This window comes from Chenopodium quinoa, unplaced genomic scaffold (genome assembly GCF_001683475.1).
Source record: "Chenopodium quinoa cultivar QQ74 unplaced genomic scaffold, ASM168347v1, whole genome shotgun sequence".
Taxonomy (NCBI): domain Eukaryota; kingdom Viridiplantae; phylum Streptophyta; class Magnoliopsida; order Caryophyllales; family Amaranthaceae; genus Chenopodium; species Chenopodium quinoa.
The window spans coordinates 7,377,594-7,398,843 of NW_018743955.1; the positions used below are offsets into that span (position 1 = coordinate 7,377,594).

Below are 21,250 nucleotides of genomic sequence, written 5' to 3' on the forward strand. Positions count from 1 at the left end.
TCGCTGCTAGTCTCTTTTGTGGCCTCCTGAACGGACATGGATGACAATCTCTTTTGGATCTTGTCAAGTTCTTCTTTATGCTCGCAATCCCACCATTTGTGTGGACCTCGACAAAGTATGCAGTTTATTGCCCTTGTGTTTGCCGAGGATGCGCCGGCCCTCGAGTTTCCTGAGTTGTGGGAGGGGGTAGATGTTTGTCTCTGGGCATCACCTCCTCCACTTCTTCTATGATATGTATTAATGGTGTTGGACGATACTCGTGAGCCGTTCTCTGTACCCTTTGGAGAGCTTGGAGACGGACTGTTAGAGCGTGTTGACGTCCCACTTGAATCCTTCTCGGATTGACGACCCTTCCCGACTGAGTAGTCCATCAATCTCTCAGCAGCACACATAGCAGCAGCGAGGGTATCAATATTCTGCCTCAAAATCTCTCGCTGCGCCCATTCCTTTAACCCGTTGACAAAGTTGAACACACGATCTTTCTCATTCATGTCTGTGATGTCCAACATTATCGCCGAGTATTCCTTAACATAGTTGCGAAGAGAACCCTTCTGGCGGCACTCTTGCAACTTCATCCGTGCAACAAACGCTGTGTTGACGGGGTAGAATTGTTCTTTGAGTTCCTCTTTGAACTCCGCCCATGTATCAATCTTGATCCTTCCTGCTTCGATGTCTGCGTGCTTGGTGCGCCACCACAGCTTAGCATCTTCGGACAAGTACATGATGGCAGTATCCACCTTCTGATCGTCACTTAGTTGACATATTCGGAAGTACTGCTCCATGTCGAAGAGGAAGTTATCAACTTCTTTCGCATCTCTAGCGCCACTGTAGTCGCGAGGTTTGGGCGGCTTTATCTTCGCCGCACCAACACCCAGTGCGTCTCTGCCCACAGCGCGCGTTAAGGTAGCACATTTCTCAAGTGCTTCGTTGGCTTTTCCTTGAACAAATTGCAATTGTTCGCGGAGGGCATCTCTGTCAGCCATCAATTTCACAATTTCCTCGGCTTGCTCGTGTACAATGACTTGGAGCTCGGCCCATTTGTCCTCCTTCTCCTCGAGCCAAGCGAGCCTTTCTTCTACGAATTCCATCTTCGTGTAGCCCTCCTTGGTGCCTACACGGGTTGCTTGCGACGAGGTTTGAGCCTCGGCTCTGATACCAACTGTCACGGTCCGCGAGTTTGGACCCCGAAACGTGTGGCGCGCTCTAGCCTTTTGGCGGCAAGAACGCTAGCCTTGAGCGGAAGAGGGGCTTGTGAGCACAAAGCAACACAAGCGGGCAATAGAATCTCAGGAGCACTCACGTCTATCTGGGCGACGGAGTGCGGGTGGTCGGGGCTTGTGACGGCCGATACTTCAAAGCGGGCACAAGCGGGTCCGAACCACGAGTCCTTAGCGCATCAAGTTGGGTTGGAGGGGAGCTAATATGCAAGTAAGACACAATATCTATAAAGGTCTAACAACAAACAAGCATAAAAGCAAGGCAACACTTGGTAGAAGGCTTCAAGATTTCATTAATCATTCGCCCTCTAAAGAGCTTTAAATGACATACAAGGAGAATCCCTAGTGAACACTGATCTGACAGTAACACAATAATGGGACCTCAAGCTAAGAAAACATAACCTAAACTCTAGGAAAGCACTTAAATGGAATCTAATACATCAAAAGGAGTTGGATTCTAACACCAGGCCTTCATGCATTTTGGCAGTCTAAGCTTCATCCAAAAAGAACTCGAATCAAATTAAGTAAAGCCTAATAAAAGTTTAAATACTGGTTAATTCTCTGAGTTTAGGATTGTAACTATTGCAATGATCTACGAATTCCAATCCAATTACTTTTGGATAGTGTAATTATATAGTTTTAATTATGGAGGCTTTCAAACATGATTATGTGGGTGTTTTGTTTATTAATGTTTTTAGTTACGATTAATAATACTGTAAGATTGTTCATAAATTATGTTTCAACATTTAATAATAGTATTGTACAATTATACTCCATGTTTTTCAGAGAAATTCTTGAAGGGTAATATACTAGCTAAGGCCTTGTTTACTTTAACTTAAAAAAATAACATTCTTAGTAAAATTAATTTCAATTTAATAAAAATAAGTTCAATTTAGTAAAATTAAGGACAGTTTGTAAATTACCACCCAAATACTAGGCCTGTTTTGAAATTACCACCCGTTAAATTTTTTATTTTATTTTACCACCCCTTAAATTAAAAAATTATTCATATTCCCACCTATATCAAAATTTATGTGGGTTTTCCGTCTATGGGCCCCATCTAATGGCTACTAACCACTATTTTGACTCTTTTGACAGATTTTCTCCCCGATTTTTCTCTTCAAAACACCTCTCCCAACTTCAATTCACATATCTTTCACCAAATTCTACTATAATTGGGGTAAATAGGTAGAATTGGGGGTTTCATGAAATTAGGGTTCATGCTTCAATTGAATTGGGGGTTTTCTGAAATTAGGGTGGTAAAATAAAATTAAAAAAAATTATGGGTGGTAAATTCAAAACACGTCTACTATTTGAGTGGTAATTTCAAGTTCGAGCTGTTCGGCAAATAATTTATGTTCATTAAAAATAATTTCATATACGCACCTAGAGCTATCAAAAGTTGACCCGACCCGAAATACCTACTCAAACCCGATTATTAACCGACCCGTCTGAACCCGAAAAAATGGTGACCCAAACTCGACCTGACTCGACCAGAAACCAACCCTAGACCCGAGTATGTGAGACCCAAACCCGAACATGAACTGGCCTGGAGATGACCCGACCCGAATGTAACCCATAAATTATTGACCCGACCCGACTTGAACAGAAATTGACCCAAACCCGTTTTAACCCGTTAAAATCCGAATTTGACCCGACTTTTTACTAACTTGACCTAAATTCAACCTGACCCGTTCCTAACCAGATCTGAATTTAACCCAACCTGTTACAAACCCGACCCGAAATCAACCCGACTTGTTATTGACCCGACCCAAATTTTACCAGACCTATTACTAACCCGACCCAAAAATTCAACCCGATCTATTACTAACCCGACTCGAAATCAACACAACTTGTTATTGACCCGACCTAAATTCAACCCAAATTGTTCTTGACCCGATTTCAAATCATCTTAAATGCAATTTAGACCACCTTATTATTGTTGATCAAAGCATTTTGTCTAGGACGGAGACCAAGTCGGTCCAGGCCAGCAAAAGAAAGGAGCATCATCCTCAAATTTAAGAGTTAAATATAGTATATAATTGTTGTATGGTCAAAGGAGATAATTATCTTCCTAAATTATAAACTATAGATCCCTAGTATATTGACATATATATTATAGTCAACAGGAAATAATTAGCTTGATAAAAATTATAATTATCTATTTATAGTTAGTTGAACCCAAATATGACCTGACTTGGAAATGACCCGACCTGATTGTAACCTGCAAATTATTGACTTAAACATAACCCGACTTGACTTCGAGAATGACCCGACTTGGAAATGACCCAACCTGATTATAATCTACAAATTATTGAATTGAACCGTACCTGACTCAAACCCGAGAATGACCCGACCTGATTCTAACCCGCAAATTATTGACTTGAATCGAACCCAACTCGAACCCGAGAATCACCCTAACCCGTGAAAACCCAAATTAAACCCGACCTATTGTTCATCCGACCTGAATGTAACCCGACTTGTTATTAACCCAACCTAAACCCGACCCAAACCCGATAAGAAGTATGACTCAACGTGACCCGACTCAAGTATGACTCAACCCAAACCCGACCCGCATAGGTTATGGAATTAATCCGAATTGACCCGACCCGAGTTGATTCGACCCACTTTTAACGACCCCAACCCGACCCGTTTACCCGAAACCTCCAAAATTTCTCAAAAAGCGTGGATAATTAGCCTTTAGTTTTTGAATTTTTTGACTTTTTTCACCCTGAAATAAAAATTGCCGAAATGTTTAACATGGCCCCTAATACCCTCCCCCGAGAGTCCAATTGGCTGGGTGGAACCATCCAATTTGCCTTTAAACGTCCAATTTATCGGTTTATAACTTGCCCCGATTTCATTAACTCAAGCTTACCACGAACATTTATGACAACATATAATGATCATATATGGATCCAAATGGCATTAGATGACCATGAGATGTATCCCCTAAAATATCAATGTTTTTCGACACCGGGCCCCGAAACATTCGAAATTTCTCAAAAGCGTGGATATTAGCCTTCAATTTTGGAATTTTTTGACTTTTTTCAAGCGGATATAAAAATTGCCGAAATGTTTACCATAGTCCCAAATATCCTCCGGAAGTCCAATTGGGTGGGTGGAACCATCTAATTTGCCTTTAAAAGGCCAATTTACCGGTTTACAACTTTGCGCCGATTTCATTACCTCAAGCCTACTACAAACATTTATGACAACATATAATGATCATATATGGTTCCAAACGGCATTATATGACCCCGAGATGTATCCCCTAAAATCTAAAGGTTTTTCGAAATCGGGCCCCGAAACCTCAAAAATATCTCAAAAAAGCGTGGATATTAGCCTTCAATTTTGGAATTTTTTGACTTTTTCCGAAATGTTTATCATGGTCCCTAATACCCTCTAGGATACCAATTGGGTGGGTGGAACTATCCAATTGGTCTTTAACCGGCCAATTTACCGATTTACACTTGCACCGATTTCATTAATTCAAGCATACCACGAACATTTATGACAACATATAATGATCATATATGGTTCCAAACGACATTATATAACCCCGAGATGTATCTCCTAAAATCTCAAGCCTATTCGACACCTGGCCTCGAAACCTGCAAAATTTCTCAAAAAGCGTGGGTACAAGCCTTCAATTTTGGAAATTTTTAACTTTTTTTCGTCCGAAAATAAAATTGCCGAAATGTTTACCATGGTCCCTAATACCCTCCGAGAGTCCAATTGGATGGGTGGAACCATCCAATTTGCCTTTAAATGGCCAATTTACCGGTTTACAACTTTCACCGATTTCATTAACTCAAGCCTATCACAAACATTATTTATGACAACATATAATGATCATTTATGGTTCCAAACGGCATTATTTGGCCCCGAGATGTATCCCCTATAATCTCATTTTTTTTCGACACCAGGCCCCGAAACCTTTGAAATTTCTAAAAAAACATGGATATTAGCCTTCAATTTTTGAATTTATTTGCCCGAAAATAACAATTGCCAAAATTTTTACCATGGTCCATAAAACCCTCCCGGGGTCCAATTGGGTAGGTGGAACCATCCAATTTGCCTTTAAACGACCAATTTACTGATTTACAACTTGCACCGATTTCATCAATGCAAGCTTACCACGAACATTTATGACAACATATAATAATCATATATGGTTCCAAATGACATTATATGACCCCAAGATGTATCCCCTAAAAACTTAAGGCTTTTCGACAACGGGTCCCGAAACCTCCAATATTTCTCAAAAAGCATGGATATTAGCCTTCAATTTTGTTAATTTTTTACTTTTTTTCGCCCGGAAATAAAAATTAACGAAATATTTACCATGGTCCATAATACCCTCCGGGAGTCCCATGGGTGGGTAGAACCATCCCATTGGGTGGGTGGAACCATCCAATTTGCTTTTAAATGACAAATTTACCGATTTACAACTTGCACCGCTTTCATTAACTCAAGTCTACCACGAACATTTATGACAACATGTAATAATGATATATGGTTCCAAACGGCATTATATGGCACCAAGATGTATTCACTAGAATTTCAAGACTTTTCGACACCGAAACCTTCAAAATTTCGCAAAATGCGTGGCAATTAGTCTTCAATTTTGGAATTTTTTGAATTTTTTCGCTCAGAAATTAAAATTGCAAAAAATGTTTACCATGGTCCTTAATACCCTTCGAAAGTCCGATTGGCTGGGTGGAACCATCCAATTTGCCTTTAAACGGCTAATTTACCGGTTTACAAGTTACATCGATTTCGGGCGTGTTCGGCAAAATATAGCTGTGAAGGTAGCTGTAGCTGTGGAGGTAGTTGTTAGCTGTGTAGGTAGCTGTTAGCTGTCAACAAGCTGTTAGCTGTGAAGATAAATAATTTATATATGAGTGTTCGGTAAAGTAGTGGTTGACTAACTGTTACTAACCCTGGTTATTGGACAGGGTAGTCCAATGGGCACCAGGGTCGGGCCAAATTAAAAGGGCTATGACCCTGTATTTATCTAACTGGACATGGCTCATGTAGGGCCTCTCCTAAAAGGGCCATTAATGGGCTTTTGTGAACAACCCTATAAAAATGAAAATAGATATAGGGTCATTAAAAAGGCCACCTAAATACTGTAAAAAGATGAACGCTCTCTCTCCTCCTCTCCCTCTCTCCTCTCTCTTTAATACAGTTCTACAGGCAGGTACAAGGATTTTGCTTCGGCCGGAAGATTCTTCGTCGCCTGATATCACTTTAAACAAACTGAAATCCTTCTTCGAGATTCCTTTCTTAATAATTAAATATCTTATTTCTTTCTTCGAATTTCCAACTTCAAAATTTTAGATTTAGAAATCATTTATTCTCAAATCTACTTGATGAGTGTATATTTTTTGCTATTACAACTATTTGCAAAGAACTGGTGTTGGGATATAGTTGTTAGATTTTTTATTTATTTTTTATTTTTTTAAAAAACAATTATGGAACTTTAGCACTTTACTTTTTTATTTCATAAAGAAGAAATATTGAAATGAATACTTTGTAGTTTGTACATATTGTACTCCATTTACCCCGAAAAAAAAAAAAAAAAAAAAAAAAAAAAAAAAAAAAAAAAAAAAACAGTACTCCGTGACTTCTTGATCCGCAAATGACCCGTTTTAATTTAACTTCAGGCCCTGACCCGCCCCTAATCCCCTTGGCCCTGACCCAGCCCTGACCCTTTAAAAATTACTAGTGACCCGTAAATGACCCGCCCCATTACTGACCCGCACTGACCCGCCCCAACCCTCCTAATAACCAGGTCTAACTGTTACATATAAAAATCAATATTTTATTTTTAAAACTACAGATTAAATTTTCAACAGCTACTTGAAAAGCTACCTCTAATTTCAAAAGCTAATGTTTCTAACTTTTCACAAAAGCTACCTCCACCACAAAAAACTACCCTAACCACTACTTTGCCAAACACTCACATTTTTTGTTAAGTAGTATAAGTCAAACCACTAAAAGCTACTCAAAAGTTAACGCCGAACACGCCCTTCATTAACTCAAGCCTACCACGGTGAACATTTATGACAACATATAATGGTCATTTATGGTTTCAAATATCATTATATGACTCCGAGATGTATCTAATAAAATCTCATTTCTTTTCGACACCTGGCCCGAAACCTTCGAAATTTCTCAAAAAACGTGGATATTAGCCTTCAATTTAGGAATTTTTTGACTTTTTTTCGCTCGGAAATAAAAATTTCCGAAATGTTTACCATGATCCCTAATACACTCCGGGAGTCCAATTAGGTGTGTGGAACCATCCAATTTTCCTTTCAATGGCGAATTTACCGGTTTACTACTTGCACCGATTCCATTAATTCAAGCCTAATACGAACATTTATGACAACAAATAATGATCATGTATGGTTCCAAACGGCATTATATGACCCCGAGATGTATCCCATAGAATTTAAAGACTCTTTGACATCGGAACCCGAAACCTCCAAAATTTCTCAAAAAGCGTGGATATTAGCCTTCAATTTGAGAATTTTTTGACTTTTTTTCGCCCGGAATAAATTCTGCCAAAATGTTTACCATGGTCCCTAATTCCATCATGGAGTTCAATCGGGTGTGTTGAACCATTCACTTTGCTTTTAAACGACCAATTTATCGGTTTACAACTTGCACCGATTTACCGACTTGAAACGAAATTGACCCAAAACCCGTTTTAACTCGTCAAAACCCGAATCTAACCTAACTTGTTACTAACTTGACCTGAATTCAACCCGACTTGTTCCTAACCCGACCCGAACTTAACCCAACCTATTACAAACCCTACCCGAATTTAACCCAACCTATTACAAACCCGACCCGAAATCAACCCGACTTGTTATTGACCTGACCCAAATTCAAACCGACTTGTTGTTGACCCGACCCGAATTTTACCATACCTATTACTAACCCAACTTAAAAATTCAACCCGATCTGTTACTAACCCGACTCAAAATTAACATGACTTGTTATTGACCCGATTCAACCCAAATTGTTCCTGACCCGATTTCAAATAACCTTAAATGCAATTTAGACCACCTTATTATTGTTGATCAAAGCATTTTGTCTTGGGAGACCAAGTCGTTACAGGGCAACAAAAGAAAGGAGCATCATCCTCAAATTTAAGAGTTAAATATAGTATATATTTGTTGTATGGTCAAAGGAGATAATTATCTTCCTAAATTATAGACTATAGTTCCCTAGTATATTGTCATATATATTATAGTCAAAGGAAACACAAAGTTTCATATGCGGCTGACCGCACCGTACGGCCAGCCGCAATATAATTTATTTATTTTTTCTCTCTGTTCTCTATCTCCTATTCTCTTTCTTATTTTCTTCTTCCCACCTAAACACACCCCTTTCCTAAACTTTCTTCTATCTCTCCTCTCTCCTCTTTCCTCTTTCTCTCTCTTATTTTCATCTTCTCTAGTTAGCCCACTCAAATTAAACAAGTTAAATGGAGCAGCGGTGGTAGGGGGGTAAGGAAGCTTCTCGTACTCCGTTGCCAAAAAACAAGCTAGAGGTTTTAAGGCCAAATTCAGCCATGAAAACTCTAGATCTAGAGTTTTTATGGTTGAATTTTACTTTTTTAGCCATATTTCAAGTGAAATTCGAAGCCAATATTAATTTTGAGGTATTTGTTTGATTTATTTTTTTTTTTAACAATTTTAATTTATTTTATGGTTGTGGGTTCGGTTTGGTTGGATCTAGGCGTGGTTGTTAAATTAGTGGTACGAGAGTTGGTGGTGGTGTGGTGGAGTTTAAGGTTTTGAGGATGGCGGCGGTTGAGAAAGGTTGGTGGTGGTGGTGGTTACGGTGGGTTTGGGTGTGGGTAAATAGTTACTAGGTCGGGGGCTACTAGGGGTTACTAGGTCGGTCAGGGGTTATTAGGTAGGGGGTTACTAAGGGTTACTAGGTCGGTTTGAGGTTACTTGGGATTACTAGGGGTTACTAGGTCGGTAAGGGGTTATTAGGTTAGGGGTTACTTGGGGTTACTAGGTCAGGGGTTACTAGGGGTTATTAGGTCAGTCAGAGGTTACTTGGTCAGGGGTTACTAAGTCAGTCAGGGGTTACTTTGTCTGGGGGGTTACTCAAGTGGGGTTACTTGAGGGGTTGATATGGCACCTTGCCGCACCGTGCGGCCAGCCCGGACCAGAAATGCGCTGCAAAGGAAATAATTAGCTTGATAAAAATGCTAATAATCTATTTATAGTTAGTTGAACCCGAATATGACCTGACTTGGAAATGACCCAACCTGATTGTATTATTGTAACCTGCAAATTATTGACTTGACATAACCAGACTGGAATCCGAGAATGACCCGACTTGGAAATGACCCAACCTGATTATAACCCGCAAATTGTTGACTTGAACCGAAGCCAACTTGAGCCCGAGAATGACCCGACTTGAAAATGACCCGACCTGATTATAATCCGCAAATTATTGACTTGAACCGAACCCGACTCAAACCCGAGAATGACCCGACCTGATTCTAACCCGCAAATTATTGACTTGAACCGAACCCGACTCGAACCCGAAAATTACCCTAACCCATTTTAACCCGAATTAAACCCGACCTATTGTTCACCCGACCTGTAATTAACCTGACCTAAACCCGATTCAAACCTGATAAGAAGTATGACCCAACCCAAACCCGACCCGCATAGGTTATGAAATTAATCTAAATTGAGCCGATCCACTCTTACCCTGTCCAAATCCAACCCGTTTATCTGAATTGATAGCTCTATACGCACCCGGCCATGCGTGCCTATGTCTACTTTTGTTTTTAATGCTTCATCTTCCCTTACCTTATGACACTGCTCACACGTGATACTTCACACAATCAGTCTCTTTGTTCTGTATAAGCTTGTACTTTTATATGAATTCTCCAGGAAATCGCCAAATTGGGCAGCTCTAATTTGCAACCACTTCATAAATCCTTTGATTTCACCTCGATATTCGGGTAAAACAAGCAAACCCAGAGAATCAATAGTAGAATATAGGGTTTCAGAATTTTGCCACTCTTCAAATTGTTTATGATTAATCAACGAATTTGGGGGATTCAATTTAATCTGAAATAACAACTTTCCATTGAAAATTTGAGCGATGATCGTCAATGTGAAATTCTCCCCGAGCAGCAACAACGAAGAAGAAAGGTTTCAAAAATCTCATTCTCAATTCTCAAAGCCATTCATGGTATCATCTTTATCTCTCCTCATTGTAAAATAGCAACCTCTGTTTCAAATTTTCAATAACATCAAGTATTAATCATAGAGAAAATGGTTTTGAGTTTGAATTAATGCATATATTATGACAATTAGTGCTATTGTATTTCGTTTCAATATATTATACTTCACTTCTGTTGACGTCTATTATCAGTAGATGTAATACAGGATATCATGTTAAGAAAATAAGCAAAAGTTATTAATTTTGTTGTTAGTTGATAATTTAGCAACAAAACTTACCACGACCAGTGCCGAAATTAAAGGAAAACATTGATGCTAGAGCAAATGGAATGTTGTATAATCAAACAAGGTGAACTTGTATAGATGTTGATTTTTCTTAATTCTATTTGTTATTAAACTGCTTGATTTATTGTCAGAGGATGAAAATTAATTTAATTGGAATTAGTCCCTATATTTTTGTCGTCCTTTGCATTGTTTTTCATGTTATAACATAGGTACTGCATCTGTACCTCACTCCTCTCTCTTCATGTTCATTGTAGATTTCTCTTTCCCACTTTGATTGATCTATGGAAGTAGCTACTTAGAAGCAGCAACAGATTTTTGTGTATCCAGGTAACCCTGATTTAACTTCAACCGTACTTTGTGTTGTAAGCTCTGCAGCTAACTTTAGTTTGTTATTTCATTTTGTTCATTTTCGAAATATTCTTAATAGTTGCATTTTGTGTTTTGTTGTTGTGATTGTAGGCTTAGTTGCTTGCTTCAACTCTATGTCCATGTCAAATTTAGATCTGTAAAAGTATTAGGAACAAGTGTTTTTCAAGAATGTTCATATATGGTAAAAGAGCCGTTATTGGTCCTAGAAAAAATGCTTTTGACTGAACAATGTACAAAGATAATAATCCAAGTGTGCTTAAATGTGCTCTCTAGAGGGTTACTATAGAATGATTAGTTCCCATAAATTATTTAGCACATAGTAATTGGAATCAACTTGGATAGTACTGTATCAACATATGGGCAGTTATTTTAATTATAATATAGAATGATTAGTTCTCATAAATTATTTAGCACATAGTAATTGGAATCAACTTGGATAACACTGTATCAACATATGGCCAGTTATTTTTATTATATGATGAAAATAGAACAATACGTTTAGCCTTTAGTTATTTGCTTCTATCTGATTATAGGCGACAATAGTGTACATAGACAATACCATAAGCTAATATCATCTTGGGGGCATGGAGGTGTTGTCAGTGGCGATGGTATGTTATAGTTTATGGTGAAACTATTTCTTGGGGTACCTTAATAATGGTTTTTAAATGCTTCTTTTTTAATACCTAATGCTATTCAAAGATTGTATGGATTAGGATTTGTAGCCCTTTTTTGGGTTTAAATTAGGGGCTTTGGCGCTTTGCTTTGATCTATATTTTTTTTTTATTTTCCGGTGTTTAGAGAGCCACAAGGGCGGGATCAGGAGTGAAGCTCTAACCACTTGAGCTATCCCTTTAAGTCTTTTTTTGCTTTGATCTATATGGCAGTGAAATAATTTGCTACAACACAAACACTGATTGTTGGTGGAGAATTCATCGTTAGACCTCTATTTCAGTGAACCTTTTTTTTAAAAGGGACTAATATTTTGTAGGCTACACATTTAAATATTTTCTTGGTTAATTGTAACTTGATAACCTTTCTTAAATCATAACTCTTAGTTTCGTTGTGTTGTTATTTGCTTGCCTTTCTTTTTTGCCAATTTGATTCGAGTAAATTTGGACAAGAGAGTTTTGGCTTTCATGCCTGTCATGACTCATGAGATTAACTTCGTTGGTATAATTTGGCTCAAAATGTCTTTCTTTTTGGTGTAGAGGAGCAGGTGCAGATTCAAGTTGGTTGCAGCCTTGGCCAAGTCAGGGTCTTGATCCATCCACTGCCATTAGGTCTGCTGAGTTGGGGAGGGTTCAGATGATGATGTGACACCTTGCTTCTGTTGGACAATACTATGCCCAGATTGCTCTTGAAAATGCGTGTGGAGCTCTTGGCCAACTAACTCTTTCCAGGCAACAACATCCAGTACAGCATCTCCCCCTGCTGCACGTAGATACCCTGCAACAATTGTTACTGCACATGGCAGACACTGTAAGAGAGGTGCTTCCTCACATCCCTGATGAAATGATTTTCCAGGTATAAACTCTCTTGATGTACAGATGTACTACCATTATGTTTGCTAATGCTTTTAAATTGAGACCTGGCAAAGCCACAAAGCTGACCCAACCTAAGCCCACCTAAATTTTTATTGTTATGAACATTTTTTGACATGAAATTCCAGATGATTGCTGCGGAAGTAGAACAATTGAAAATTTGATTTGACCTTAAAATTAAGCTGAGACATACTTGCCGGAACACGAAATTATTGAACTAATCATTCCTTTTGATGAGTCTGGTTGTAAATGTGGACCCTTTTATGATTACATTATGCTTTGGGTGTGACTACTTCAGTCATTTCTGGCAGTTTAGTTTGCCCCAGTAAGATTTTGTAACTGGTAGATTTTTCCCAAGGATGTCATATACATAAATAATTTTGAAAAAGAAAAATTTATTGATTTTTAAAGCCTGCCACCTTGTTAGTTTCCTACTAACATAATTGAGATTGTGTTTTTATTCTGTTTAAGGTTTTTTTTTTTTTTTTTTTTTTTTTTTTTTTTTTTTTTTTTTTGGTGGGGGGCTTATATACTATATAGAGCCAACTGGCCAAGGCAGCAGTGTGAAAAGGATATGATCGTAGATTAGTAGGTTTGGGTATAGTTTAGAACTTTAGATCATTGTTATCTAAGCCCATGAACAGTATCACTCTAAAGGGCCGGAACCCTATATGTCAGAATTACAATATCCTATATTACTACATAATCATGTCAAATGGAGATTTGTTGTTATTGAGAGATAAGCTTAGCTGATAAGCGTAGGCGTCCTCCATCACTCTTTGCATTAGCAGCTCTTGGACGTGAAATAATGTGTATGTAAAGGTAGATGTCAAGGACCGATTCTCACACGATTAAATTATACTAATTAAACACACTTTAGGGGTAAGCTTGAGTAATTTGATTGATGACTGAAAGTTAAAGGATTACAAGATAACAATAGCTTGAGGCTATTACTCTCTAAGTAGCTTTAGGCCACAACTCTCTCATGAGAATTCTTCACAAATTTATGGGTAAAACGGCTACTACTAACTAGTTTACCATTTATACTCAAGCACTAACATACCCTAAAACTAATACTAGTTGACTTACACGGCTTAGGGAACATCACCCTTTTTGCCATGGTTACAAAAGTGGTGTCTCATCCTTTTCAAGCTTGTCTCTTTCCCAATTTGGCTTCCTTGACAATTTGCTACTGCATCTCTTGCTCCTCTACTTCTGTTGCTTGCTCCTGCTTGTTACCGTTGTATTTGATTTGCTTGTGCTCTTGACCCACTCATGAGTTTGACCCTTCTTGGACCTTCGGTGATAAACCTTAATGGGCTGGCCCAACTTTGGGTCTATCACAGTAGATCACCTGAAAGAAAGGAGGTCTTTGGGCCTAAGGCCTTACAGGTAAGAGAAAATCAACTTAGGCCCCGTTCTTTATAGCTTCTTTTCTCTGCTGCTATACTCAAAAGAAATCTGGTTTGCTCTGCTGAAAAGAAATCTGCTCTATTTTCAAATAATAATTAATAATAACAACAATAATAATTAATATTCAATAATAATAATTAATATTGTATTGATGATAATAATTTATTATTTTGAATAATTATAATAATTAATAATATTAAAATAATTTAAATAATTATTAATATCAATAATAATCAATATTTATTAATCATAATAGGAAAATGTTATACATAGCCCTTAGGGCTACATATAAGCATTAAATTTACACTTGAAAATCGTAAAAAGTTAAGAAATCATTAAAATATAAACACTAATAACACTGATTTACACGTGTTTTTGTCATGAATTCCTAATTTTATACAATTTCCAAAAGTATGTTTAATACTTATATATAACCCTTAGGGCTACATATAATATTACCCATCATAATAATAATTAATAATAATAGTTATCAATAAATCAACGGTCCTAATTTTATGGAGTAGTTTAGTGTGTAGAGGATTATGGAAAACAGTTAAAGAATTTTTTGGGTAATTTTATGGTCAACATAAATCAACGGTCCTAATTTGCATAATGATAATCAAGGGTATATGTTTTGTTTTTGTAGTTGCTACAATTTTACTGTGGTCATTACGAACTGTCAATACTTCATATATGTTGTATTTGATCACTTCATAGTTGCTGCATGTATGGTTCACCTAGTGACTGTCGGTCCACAATCCTCTTGCAATAGTGGTTTTTTTTTTTTTTTTTTTTTTTTTTTTTTTTTTTTTTTTTGTATATTGTACCATCGCCTTATATATTGTTGCTGCTGAGGTCTTCTATTTGGAGTTTTTGTAACCTATTGAGTCGGCTATGACGGTATTTATATACTCCCTCCATTTTTAAATACTTGCTCCACTTTCTTTTTTCGACCATTTTTAAAGACTTGCTCTATTTCCTTTTTTGAAAAACTTTTATAATATTTTAATCGTTTCTCACACTTAATGGACCCAACATAATACTCTCCCTCCTCTTATTCTTCCACTACTTTTGTTTTTTAAAGCATAATATCCCACTTTCTTCAATTTCTCCTAAAATACCGCACATGAAGAAATGGAGCAAGTATTTAAGAAATGGAAGGAGTGCTATTTTGGGCATTATTGTACGGGAGAATCTTTAAGAGACGGGGAATTCATGGTTTCTCTTTGCCCTGTTTCCCAGAAATTGTTCTAGTGATAGTCCCATAGTCCCACTAGACGACCGAAACAACCATAAAAGGAAAAAAATCAAATTTGTGGAGCCACTGAATTATTACTTTTAACGAAAATATAGCACTACCTGACATAAGAAAATTGATTGGTCCAGCCAAAAATTGATCTTACACTATTCTAATAAAGCTAAAGCACTACCTTATCTCCTTTTGCATTATTTTATTATGATTCAATGTATGATTTATTTTTACACTATTCTTTTTTTTTTTTTTGAAAGAAAGAAATTTTTACACTATTCTAACAAGCTAAGAGGTACACGTATGCGTGTACCATTTAAAATATTAGAAGGAAAAAAAAATAACCAAAAAAAAAAAAAAAAAACTTAAGAGCGGTTTTACAGTTGAAGATGTACATTTATTTGAAAGAAGTGGAGCAGTTATTATAGGGTAGTTAAGATAGGTAGTTTTATTTATTTATTTATTTGTTTAAATAATGGTTTATGTTTATAGGTAGTTATGATAGGATAATATTTTTTTTTAATAAAAAAAATAATTTTTAATTGTGGGTAAATAATGTAATTTTTAAAAAATAGAAGGGTATTTTAGGAAAAGCAAAATTTATCGACAAAGAAGTGCTTTCTCTTTATATAGTACTATAGATAAAGCTAAAGCACTATTCTAATAAAAGACTTCAACGAATATGATTCAATGTATGCATTATTTTTACTTTATAGTGAAATATAGCAGAGCTTGCAACCATTATTTTATTCATTCACATCTTTTTTGAGAAAAAAAAAATGGATATTATTGGAACAGTGCTCTCAGCTGCTCAAACTCTGCTTGCATCGCTGCAGTGTTCAGAGCTCCAAGAGATTCTTTCCATCTTTGGCTACAAATCCCAACTTGATGATCTCCGACGCACCGTTTCTGCTGTCAATGCTGTGCTTCTTGATGCAGAGGCCAAGCAGGAGCTCTCCCATGAAGCACAACATCGGCTCGAGGAGCTCAAGGAAGCCGTCTTTGAAGCTGATGATCTGTTGGACGAGTTTGTTACCCTTGCTGAGCAGAAGCAACTCTTGGAGACTGGTGGTACTTTCTCTAAAAAGGTGCGTTATTTGTTTTCTGATAACCAGCTAGGTGTTGCTTACAGAATGTCTAGAGGGGTTAAGAAAATCAGGAAGAAACTGGATGCTATTGCTTATAACACTCAGTTTAGCTTAAAGCATGATCCCGAGCCTATCCGGAGGAGAAGGCCCGAGACCTGTTCTTATGTGGATGCAGGTGATATCATTGGAAGGAAGGATGACTTGGAGAAGATTGTTGGTATGATGCTCGATTCTAATGTGCAACGCGATGTATCTTTTCTCACGGTTGTGGGAATTGGAGGGTTGGGCAAAACAGCTCTTGCTCAACTTGTGTATAACGATCCAAGGGTTACAAGTGCATTTTCATTGAGGTTGTGGACTTGTTTCTCTGATCAAGATCAGAAGCAATTAGATGTAAAAGATATTCTTTGTAAGATTTTGGCTTCAGCTACTGATAAGCCTCATAAGGACTTCACCATGGATCAGGTGCAAAAACAGCTACGCGATCAACTAGCAGGCAAAAAATACTTGCTTGTTCTAGACGATGTATGGTCTGAGAAGCGTGATCAGTGGCGTGACCTCGAAAGATTCTTAATCGGAGGTCAAAAAGGAAGCTGGATTTTGGTAACAACACGTTCACTAGTGACAGCAAGAATTATAGGAGATGGTCTAACATATGAGCTCCAAGGGTTGTCAGAGGAGAATTCTTGGTGTTTGTTTGAAAGGATGGCTTTTGGATTGCAATCGTCTAACCCTCCTGACGACTTGGTCAAGATCGGGCAAGATATTGTAAAACGATGTGCTTGAGTTCCTCTTGCTATAAGAGTAATAGGAAGTCTCTTATATGGTCAAGACAAGACTCTATGGCTATCACTTGCGCAAAATCCATTAGCCAACCTCGGAGAGAGCCAGAATGACATCATGCCTATATTGAAGCTGAGTTATCATAATCTCGAGTCTCCACTGAAAAGTTGTTTCAGCTATTGTGCGTTGTTTCCTAAGGATAATCCGATAAGAAAGGATATGCTGATAAGCCTTTGGATGGCACAAGGCTATATTGTCCCGTTAGATGGTCGAAGCATAGAAGATGTTGCTGAGGAATATTTTTCAATTTTGTTGCAACGATGTTTCTTTCAAGACGTAAAATATATTTATATTTTGGTTCTACGGTTTTTTAAGATACACGATCTCATGCATGATGTTGCTCAAATGGTAACCAAACAGGAGATTTGTGCAACGGATAACTTAGAAGGCAACTTGAATAATAAAGTTCGCCATCTGTCTGTTAACACAAACAAAGATGCAAGATGTTCATTAGACAAGTCCCATATTCGAACGTATCTCTCTGTTGGCTATCTCTCTGTGTGCTACCAGCATCAAGATGTTAAGGCACTAATGGCTAATTGCATTCGCCTTAGGGCATTGGATTTGTCTAGAAGCAGTATCAAGACATTGCCAAAATCAATAGGCGATCTGTTGCATTTGAGGTATTTAGATCTCTCGCATAACCCTGGACTAGAAGAGCTTCCGAAGTCGATTACAAAATTATGTAATCTACAAACCTTAAACTTAAATAAATGCTATGAATTGAAAGAGCTGCCAGAAGAGTTGAGCAGGCTGGTGAAGCTTAGGACCTTGTTTACGAGAGATTGCTCCAAGTTAACTCGTTTTCCCAAGGGAATGGGTAAGTTGAAAAACCTTCATATGCTAAGCAATTTTATAGTGGGTGGTGAAGGGAGTGATTCAACTACGAAGCAATGGTTTGATGGACTGGAAGATCTTAAGGCTATGAACAACCTCAAAGGTCGTCTTGAAATCCAATTTAAGTGGCCTACAAATGCCGTTAAGGTAGACGACAGCAGAAGTGGACAATATCTAAGTAGGAAGGAACATCTCAAGCGTGTTAACTTTCTTTTTTGTCATCAGGAGGTAGATGGAGGTGTGGATACTGAGGAAGCAACAAGACTTATGGAAGAGCTGCAACCACATTCGAATCTCGAGCGATTAGAAATATGGGGGTACCGTGGTGTGAGAATGCCTAGATGGATAACCCATATTACAAAGCTTGTACGTATTGATCTTGTGGATTGCAAGGAGTTGGAGTTCATGCCGCTGTGTCTGGGAAACTTGTGGCATCTCAAAGTCCTCTGGCTTGCGAAGTTGCCCAAGTTAGAGTACATAGAGATTAATCCATCAGGTTTCAGATCAGAATGTGCTCAAGGAGTATCAATCTTCCCCTCCTTAAAAGTCCTTAGTTTGGAGAATTTGCCGAAGTTGAAAGCATTGGGAGATGATCTTCATCTCCTTGATGGTAACAAAAACATGCAATTATGTCTCTCTGAACTGACAAGTATTCCGCTGTGTCTCAAGGTGAATGATTTACAGTTATGCAATTTCATTAAAAGACTTAAAGTATTACAAACAAAGAGGGATGAAAAAATAGTTGAGGTTCCTCCGTCATTGTTTGGTCTTGAAAATTCGAGTAAAAGTAATAGTATTCCAATTCCCACGTTAAAGGAAGCGACAATAGACAATGTGATGTGGTTGAAATCTCTTCCCATGGTGGCTTGAAAGTTTATCATTTGCAAATGTTGTGGGGGAGTTGGAGAGCTTTGAAGAATTAGAGGAGGTGTTTTGCAACTGCTCGTCTTCTCTGCAATCCTTGCGTTTTTATGGGTGTGAAAGACTAAGGAGTGTTTGTGGAGGATTAGAGCATCTCACTGCCTTAAAGGAGTTATCGATAGGCGGCAATTGTCCCAATGTGAGGCTATCAGAAGAGACAGAGGATTGCAGGCCATGGCGATCCCTTCATCACTCCCTCCGGAAGTTGGAATTTAAGAGTCTCCCACAGCTAGTGAGTCTGCCAGATTGGATGCAATCCTTGGCTGCCCTCGAAACCCTTCAAATTTGGGATTGCAAAAGACTCGAATCAATACCGGATTGGATGCCCAAACTCACCTCTCTGAACCGACTTGAGTTCATTAATTGTTCAAAAAGCCTGAAGAGTAGATGCCAAAAAGATCCCCCCGGGGAGGATTGGTCCTACATTAAACACATCCCCAGCATCAACTCTTATGACTTGTAATCGCAGCAGGTACTATTTCTTAAACAATACAGTTGATATTTTCTAGCATTCTCCTTTTTCTAGATGGGTCGGTCACTCGGTCTTATGCTGATTTGTTATAAGTTTTCTCAATTTGGAGTTGCTCTGTTATTAGTTTGCCAAAACTGATTTACCTGTTAGGTCCTTTCAATTCCTAACAGTAATTCTGCTTTAAATGGTTATATATTTGTTACATATTTCAAGAAAATCAAGGATGGAATTATACAATTGATACTCCATCATAATAAACCTAGTCAACAATTATAGTTTATGCTCTATTAAATGCTGTATTAGAATCAAGCTCTCCATTTCAATTTTACTGATACATTTTAGTTAGTACTCCGTACTAGTGTACTACTATGTTATTATACATCTTTGTCCAGATTAAATGCCGTTCAAACTACACTAATGATAAAATGTTAATGGAAAATCAGACAGAGAGAGGTACTTATTATAATGCACGTTCTGTTATATGTAGGATGTTCACTAGTATTGTACATTGTGCAGGTACTTAAGGGGTTTAGAAATTCGCTGGTACATGGGCAACAAGGCTGGTTTGATGGAGTATCAGAATATCAATATACACATTGTGTTCTTTTCCTAAGTTTAAGATATGTATATTCCGTGTTATGTTAAATAATTATTTACAAACTTGTTATTGGATTCCTAATATATTACGTGATTGGAACTCTTGTTGTAATATATATTGATTGATGAAATTTACTCAAATCACGAGGTTTTTCATTATTAAAAGAACAACTGTATATCTAAAATCCAGCATACAAGCAGCAAGCTAAATGTTCCAACTAAACATATTGCTATATATTTTATTGCTTTATTATAGACCTTGTGTTTTGTGGCATAATTTGCGGTAAGTCATTGTAATGATTTGTAATGATTATGGTTAAAACTTACAACCTCGTAGAATGTTTAACCATTTATAGTCAAAATCTTAAGCCTAACTCATTTGGATCCCAATTTTCTTTTGTTTAATGTGAAACCATCAAAGCGATTTAATTTTATGTAATGGGAAGAGAGGACTTATGAAACACGATGTGTTTGTTCTTCATTACAGATTTAATTTATGAGATTAGTTTATATGTCTGAGATTTATGTGTTACGAACTCAGATCAAATTAAGTAAAGCCTAATAAAAGTGTAAGTACTGGTTAATTGGTCTGGACCGTAACCAAACCAGACCAAACCGTATTTTAGCGGTTTGGTTTGGTTTACGGTTTGGAAAAATACGGTTTGGTTTCGATTTTTTGGGAAATACGGTTTGCGGTTTGGTTTGGTTTTTCAAAAATTATAAACCAAACGTAAACCAGTAAACCGCATTTTAATATTTATATAATATTTATAAAATTAAAATAGTTATTATATATTTTAAAAAAGAAAAAAAAATAATAAAAAAACATGAAAAATCATTAGAAGAAGGTCAGTAATTCTGTATACTACTATACTCCAAGATCAGTTTAGCTCCGGCAATCATTGATATTGCATAATGTAGCCCCTAATGTTGTCAAGTTGCTGCCAATTATTAAAAACTAAAATGTAGTATGAATTTTTTTTTTTGGACAAATGTATTATGCTTTTTTCCACTGTTAATTTGTTATATATTATTTTTTATTATGTGTTTTTGTGTTAGCACTTGATTAGTTGGTTGTTATTTTATTAAAACTTTGTATTATAATATAATCCGATTATAAATTTATTAATATTTGACAATTTTTAGGAAAAAATGTCGTCTCATCATAAACCGCAAACCAAACCG

General features: G+C 37.2%; 1 pseudogene; it reads left to right on the plus strand.

Annotated features, from left to right (window-relative positions):
- Nucleotides 1-15,661: 15,661 nt before the first annotated feature.
- LOC110689363 lies at nucleotides 15,662-20,318 on the plus strand (annotated as a pseudogene).
- Nucleotides 20,319-21,250: the final 932 nt, after the last annotated feature.